Consider the following 8,192-nt stretch of genomic DNA (forward strand, 5'->3'; position numbering starts at 1 on the left):
TGTTAACTTCTCTACCATAAGCCACCTCCAACATCATTTTAGAGAATTTGGCAGTACATCCAACCGGCCTCACAACCACAGACCACATGTAACCATGCCAGCCCAGGATGGCTACTTCACCTGGGGGATTGTCTGAGACCAGCCACCTGGACAGCTGATGAAACTGTGGGTTTGCACAAGCAAATAATTTCTGCACCAACTGTCAGAAACCATCTCAGGGAAGCTCATCTGCATGCTCCTCATCCTCACCAGGGTCTTGACCTGACTGCAGTTCGGCATTGTAACTGACTTCATTGTCAAATGCTCACCTTCAGTGGTCACTGGCACGCTGGAGAAGTGTGCCCTTCACCGATGCATCCCGGTTTCAACTGTACAAGGCAGCTGGCAGACAGCGTGTATGACATCGTGTTGGCTAGCGGTTTGCGGATGTCAATGTTGTGAACAGAGTGTACCATGGAGGCGGTGTTGTTATGGTATGTGCAAACATAATCTATGGACAATGAACACAATTGCATTTTATCGATGGCAATTTGAGTGCACAGAGATGCTGTGAGGTCCATTGTCGTGCGATTCATCCGCCGCCATCACCTCATGTTTCAGCATGACAATGTTCAGCCGCATGTCACAAGGATCTATACACAATTCCTGGAAGCTCAAAATGTCCCAACTCTTCCATGGCCTGCATACTCATCAGACATGTCACCCATTGAGCATTTTTGGGACGATCTGCATCGATGTGTACGACAACGTGTTCCAGTTCCCGCCAATACCCAGCAACTTCTCACAGTCATTGAAGAGGAGTGGGACAACATTTCACACGCCACAATCAACATCCGGATCACTCTATGTGAAGATGTGTCATGCTGCATAAGGCAAATGGTGGTCAAACCAAACCTGACTGGTTTTATGATCCATGCCTCTACCTTTTTTTGTAAGGTATCTGTGAACAACAGATGCATATCTGTATTCTCAGTCATGTGAAATCTATAGATTAGGACCTAATGAATTTATTTCAATTGACTGATTTCCTTGATATGAACTGTACCTCAGTAAAATCCTTGAAATTGTTGCATGTTGTGTTTATATTTTTGTTCGGTGTATATTAATATCCTTGTCCTGAGGGTGGGAAAGGGGAGCGCACTTGAAAACATTAAACCGATTTACATTATTTGCATTTGTAGCAATAACTTTTTTGGCAATACAATTTCTAAACTCCTGGAAGATACATTTTGGAACCATTATGGCAGCCAGTGAATCAAGAGCGACCGCGCCAAGTGCACGACTACGGCATCGGTTTGGAAGGTGAGCGAAGAGAGACGAGAGGAGAAGCTGTAAGCCCGCGGTGACAGCCAGTAAGTACCACACATAACAGGTGACAACTCCCTGGACGAGCAGAGATTTAACACACGCCTTGTCAGGTTTGAGTCTTTTGAAGAAGCCAGAAAGATCCGGACAGAAAATGAATTATTAAACTGAAAGGTTTATGATGACGAGTTGCTCCTTTACATTAGACTACCTTACACCTGATTATGGAAACAACTTATTGCCGCTAATTGTCAGATTTCAATGCGCTAACACATCATAGACACTGTAGAATAAAGTACATATCTTGATTTAAATGTTACCTTATATGGGGCAATAATAATTACCCCATAGCCTAGAGCAGGTTGCTCTGAGAAGCAACTCCTGTGACTATCGCAACTGTTTTTTCTATTCTGTATCTAAAGGTTCAAACATATTATTAGCTCTTAGTTGGCATCCCATTATTTGCATTTACTTCTTGCAGAGTGACGATAAATGTTGTCAACCGTGCTGAGTCTCTTCTTTCTGCATTATAGCCTTTTCTCCACTGTTGTTATAATATGAGTCTTGTGGGACATGAAGTCTCTAAGTAAGGTATGCTGCTGTCACAATCCCATCTAAATCTGCATGTTTGTTTCTTAAACAGGGCATGTTCGCTTCGGCTTTTTTCCCTAGCAAATCGACAGGAGATACAACCCGGGAGATGTGCTATAAAACAAACTGCGCTCTCAAAGGTATGTGTGACTTTGTAGCTGCTGCGTTTCCCTGTTAGCTGCACATCCTCTTGTCTTTTTAACTGTCACTTATTCACTCTCTGTTTTGTCATTTGCTCTATATATTCACTTGTCGCCTGGAACTTTTTTCGACAGCGGTATACAGTTGGGTTGCAATTAAATAGGCCTATATCAACAAAGCAACACAAAAAGTACACAATGTAGAGAGTTATTCCATGCTTAAATTGTAGCAGAGTAAACAGACACCAGAAAACCATATGACATGTTTTCTGCAGATTTGTGTTTGCTTGTTTATGTCTGGTGTTAAAACAAACAACAGACATGTCATTGTTTCCAAATGTGCCATTCTGATTTTCTCTGACAGAGAGATTGAAGAATATAATATCGATGTATTATTTCAACGTTAATAAGACAGCATCATGATAACATCCATGTCCGTGGAGGGTATCACTCTGATTCCCATGCACACTTTTCCAAGGCATGCATATATCGTCATTGCATGAAATAGTGATGAGTTGTAGTCTTAGCCCTGCACACCAACAGGTCCCAAAAATGAAATTAGTATGCATTTTATTATGTAAAAATAGACCACCTCACTCCGCATATTCAGGCCAGGACATTTAGACTTTTAGCATGTTTAGTCTATCCCAGAGACACCAACGACCACTTCCTATAGACCTACACACATCAAAGGTGAAGATTATATGCTCAAACAGACCCGATTTTAAATAATTTTGCTAAAACTTACACAACGGGAACTCCCAGAGGGCTATTGCCAATGGGTCTTACTTAATTTCACCATGCACGCTCACTCAGACAGCAGACGTTTACTACTGATCTCAAGATTCGACCTATGACCTCAGGGCCCAGGGAGACGGAGCAGCTCAAGGGATTTAAACCATGAGACACTCTAATGTCATCTTTACAATAGCGGCGTGTTTGGCACAATAGCAAACAAAACAGCATGAAAAAGCGAGTGATGCCTGCGGTAATGTTGGGAATTATGACATTTGAGAAAGTGCGCAAAGCAAATATAAAAGGATGAGGAAAATGAAAGGAACAAACACAATATTGTTTGGATTGAATAGACAAATACTGTACAAAATAATACATTTAAAAAACGTTAAAGCTTTTACTGAATTATATCGTTGTCAGTCTAAAATATACCTTTCAGTATCGCAAGCCACAGTAGGCCTAAATAGGACAAGGCCATTTACACATAGCTGGAATAAAAGCCCTAATTCTATGTTTATCAACATGAAGGAAGTGTCGACAAATGTACATTTATAACGACTAAAAATACAACTATACCATAATAGTACAGTCTACCTATTGTTAATATTTTGTAAATTAGAAAAGTCCATAACATTCATGTATGTTTTCAGCCTGCTGCTAGTTTGCATTCATAGGCTCCTATGATTAGGCCTATCAATTCAATATAGTATGAAATGCATCAGCAATAGAAATGTATATTTGCATGTTGCACTTTAGCAGCCAATAGGGCCTATCTGGACTGAGCTTTTGTTAATGGTCTTATTTTATGCCACATGAGCATTGTTAAATCGTCTAGATTTCATTTCCAAAACACATATTTACTGGGAATTATAGTGGGAAACTAAATGGAAATAGCACCTGTCATAATAACCAAGTGTCACATTTAAACATCTCATTAGATCCTGTATTCTTGTTTTGTTCATTTCAAATAGCAGACATTAGTGAAAGGATATAGTATATTGTCTATTAGGTCGTGGGACTTTCAGAACGCGAACCGCAGTGTCCCCTGGCGTCAAATGGTAGAACTGCATACCTGTTATAATCCAAAGTCTACATTCAGTATGGCTACAGTAATAAGGTTCATGACTTGTAAGGCTGACAAGAGGAGGAACAAAGCCAAATGCAGCCCACGTTATTTCATTTTGATTGGCTCATATCCAAATGCTCTATTCATTTGAAACGATCAATTAACACCAGCAAATATTGGGAACTCCCACTGTTGCCAAATTGTATTAAGTTTATAAGAGTGTTTGCTTTTCTATTCGACGGTGATTTCGAAGAACCTAACTTTTCTGTCGTAAATATGAATGAAATAAATAGGCTACATATCAAAACAGCTCTAGTTTATTATGTCTACAAAGTAAAAAATAAAAATAAACTATATTTTCTCTAAACTAAGCAATTCTAATGAATAGGCTTAACTCGGATGGACCATAGACATTCTGTTTCCAAAACAGATTTACGCTCGTAAAAGGGGACATCATGGATTCATTTTTCATGCGCGACATGTCTTCTTGACAACGAGATCTATTCTGACTCGTCATTTCTGGCTCATATTCTGCATTTCTTCCCATATCCAAATCAAATCTCTTCCGTTTTATGGCTTGTCAAGCCGCCAATTTATGGAAGTAAAAAAGGAGGTCAGCGCGCGCCTGGAGGGCTGAAGGGGCAGCTGCTCTCTCGCTGACCAGCTCCCCGTCACACCTCGCGCTATTTCTAAAGGCATTCTTCAGTGAGTAATTAATAGGAAATAATGGTGTTGCCAGAGGTGCCACATCACTTTCCAGAATGTCACGGTCTAAGGAAGGAGGACTCTATCTCTCTCTTCACTAGATTATTATTTGTGTTATTGTAAATGACACATTAGCTGCTGAAACGTGCTATTGGAATTGACATCCGCTACGCTTGGCTGGTTCATATAGCAGTCAGTATGCACAACATATTTCACTGAGGAAAGAGGACGAATCTGTCAACAACACAGTATAGCTGGCGTGTAAATTTCCCTTACTTATAATGCAACAAAAAAATATTGCAGCCTTATTCAAACTTTTCATGCAATATATATTTTGTGAAGTTTATCTCTGGATAGTAGCCTAAAAGATTGGCTATATTGTATTGAAGTATCCTCCTAAGATAATGTATAAGGCAGTGCAGGCCTATTTTATAGACCTATAAAACCTGACAAGCTCACTGATTTGCCTATGTTTGAAAACCCTACATTTATAATGACGAAAACTAATTCAAACAAAGTCCGGTAGCAATTATATCACATTTATATTATTAAGAACACATTTATAATTATTGCATAGATAGTCCTATAATTGCACCATAACGCACTTGTCCGCCCAATTAGCAGAAACAATTATTATAACTCTGGCCCTAATTATGTCTCAGTTTAACGCCGGCGAGCTCAAGCTAGTCTATAATTCAGTAATTAAAATGTTCTGTGCCCGGGCCTTTAGGGCAGCGCGTGATTAGGACCTGTCAGCCGCTGAGCTGAACGGAACCAGTCGAGCGTGTTGAGCAACATGACCCGCTATTGTTAAACCTTGTCAACATATTAACCTGACTATTCCCTACAGTCATCATGAACTGAATTGGTACATTAGATTGTTTTAATGGAGGGGTGAAAAAAAATGAAAAAAGGATGAGAAAAGTAATGTTCTAATTGAAAAACAGTTGGCATTTTATTATCGAAGAGAGCGTTAGTGATGGAGGAGCCTTTTACCGGATGGCGGATGATCGCGTCAAGATTTAAACTGTCCAGATTAAAGTAATTTACAGTGAAATAATAACGGTATTACTGGTTAACCTTCACTGATGTGTCATAGATTCAAATAATGGTTTCTTTATTTTAAACTATCGTTATTTTCCCCGCATCAAATTACAAGGGAATTGGAAACACATTTACTGTTACTATACAACTGACTTGGAGAGTAGCCTATTGAAGCCTGGTTGTATTTTATGTGTACATTACAGGGAATGGCAAAGGAGCACTGTCCATTGAATATATGTCTTCTTTTAATCTTGGTCAGGCAGGGAAAAAAACGTAATGGCATTTGACAAGAGATTAAGCATATTTTTGGAGGACCAAAATGGTGCATTCCAAGCGTTTTTTTTATCCTTGTCAAAATGTATTGATTTCTGTGCTTTTGTATGGTGGCTGATGTCTTCCTTACTCAGTCCTTAGCTGGTCAGTGGGAGAAGTTGACCATTCTTGGAACAAATGATGTGGGGAAATTATGAAGTTCACTGATTATACACCATAGATTGGTCCCATGAGTCCAACATTGAAAACATTGTAACCTATTTTCGAAGTGTTTTAGATTTGTTCCAGGTCAATAATACACTGTGCACCTGTTCAGCCATAGTCTAAATAAAACATATACAATTCTACTCCTCACTCTTTATTATTAAAACATTAGTATTAAAATGTATAACAGCACTTAGTCTATTAAATAATTAATAATATAGGCTACTAATAATGCATTTTGGAACACTTTTTGAGTTCTCATTTCAACCAGGCCTGTCCTCAATAGCAAAACTTTCCATAATTTGTATGTTTTCATAAATAATAAGACCCATTCAAACATATGAAAACATCCAATTAATATACTATTTAACCCACTGGTGTATGCTGTGGCTGTAGTAAAGTGTCAGGACAGGCTAGGGGTATAAGTATAGAGAGGAGACCAAAGGGCAATGTATTTGATTAATTTCCTTCAGCCACAATCAGGGCACCTGGGTTTCCTTTCCTTTGGTGCATCCAGAAGTAAATTATTAATGGGAGGATAAAAGTGTGAGTGTTGGGGGATCGAGACAGTCAGACAGACAGGCAAGAGACAGTGCCCCCCCCCCCCACCACACACACCCTTCCATCCCTCTCTGCCCATCCTTACCCTTCTCCCTCCCTGACTGCTCCCCATCACCCCTCCATCCTCACCCCCACCCTCTTCCCTCCCTGACTATCCCCCTATCACCTCTCTATCCCCACCCCCTCTGAACTTGCCCCCTTGTCATGTGGTGGCCTCTCACACCCGGCCTCTTCTGACGACCGCTTGAAGTGCAAATCTGTGTTCCAACTTGTTCCTGGTGTCTGTCAGCATGTTTTTCTCTTGTCAGCGGAGTGGGGCAATGGATGTTGTCCCAAATGGCACCCTATTCCCAATATAATGGACTACTTTTGACCCATATGAACCATAGGGCTCTGGACAAAAGTAGTGCCGTATGTAGGGAATAGGGTGCCACACATGCCATCTCACCTCTGTACCTCTCCTGTAACAGGATCATTGACAGGCCAGTGACACTGCCCAAATGGATAATGGAAACCTATTGATTTTCTCTTCTTTTTTTTGTACAGGAAGCCGGCAGACAGCGGTGGCTAGGTTGGCACGTCAGAATAACCAGCCAGAAAAGAAAGAGAGAGAAGGACGTGATCAATGGACTTGAACTCTGGAGCTCCACTGCCACAGACGGAAAGGTGGGTGAAAAAAGCCAGGCCAACAGACAGGGAAGGGCTATCAGTCAATCCAGTTTGTTATGGTGCAGCTGAATTTCAAAATACACCCTATTCCCTACACCCATAGGGTTCCGGCTCTGGTCAAAAGTAGTGCACTATATAGGGAATAAGGACATACCCATCCATTTAGGACATATCCATAGTCTACTAGTCCACCTGAAACACCCTAAAGGGTCAGACACACCGAGAAATCTAACAGCCGATAGGTATGCCTACTTAGTACCTCTGCCCAGAGTGGCGGCAGTTAAGTTTTTGTTGTTCACATAGAACCGATTTGCTTCGTTTAAATACTCCAGGCCACAAGGTGGCAGTAGCTTGTTTGGCTTGTGTCTGCTTTAGCTAATGTTATACAACTGGTGGGTCTAATCCTGAATACTGATTGTATAAAACCGCATTCCAGCCGTTGTCTATTCCACAAATTACCGCCGGATAAATCTATGACGTTAAAATGACTATTTACTCTGTTCCATCTGACTCCGCAATCCACTGTTTCATCAGCCCAGCCAGGCAAGTTATGAACCTGATCTCCACTATAAAAAGCATTTAGACGTTATCTCACATTTCTTTTAGAGTGACATTTAGTTTTCAACAGCAGAGATTTGTATAAACCTTGTTGTCTGTCTCTCCAACATTTGCAACATTGTTTCAATATTCAAATTCAATCTCCAGCTGTCCCATGAACGTGTAGGGGTTGAAGTCGGGACAAGACAGACAGGCTGGCAGTGTTTCTGTGCCAGTAGAAATCATGAATCAGCTGGCATCATTTTAATGGATATATACAAGGAAATGGTAAATGAAACGAAGTGCAGCTAGTTTGCAGTCTTTACAGCTTCAGATTGAAGTGATTGTGTTTGTTGTTTTGT

General features: G+C 40.5%; 1 long non-coding RNA gene across 1 annotated transcript; it reads left to right on the forward strand.

The window, feature by feature from the left end:
- The first annotated feature begins 1,234 nt into the window (after window positions 1-1,234).
- LOC115159015 (uncharacterized) lies at window positions 1,235-7,229 on the forward strand. Its single transcript, XR_003868814.1, has 3 exons — window positions 1,235-1,352; window positions 1,949-2,036; window positions 7,171-7,229. It is a non-coding gene; the product is annotated as an uncharacterized LOC115159015 (long non-coding RNA).
- The last annotated feature ends 963 nt before the right edge of the window (window positions 7,230-8,192 follow it).

This window comes from Salmo trutta, chromosome 22 (genome assembly GCF_901001165.1).
Source record: "Salmo trutta chromosome 22, fSalTru1.1, whole genome shotgun sequence".
Classification (NCBI taxonomy): domain Eukaryota; kingdom Metazoa; phylum Chordata; class Actinopteri; order Salmoniformes; family Salmonidae; genus Salmo; species Salmo trutta.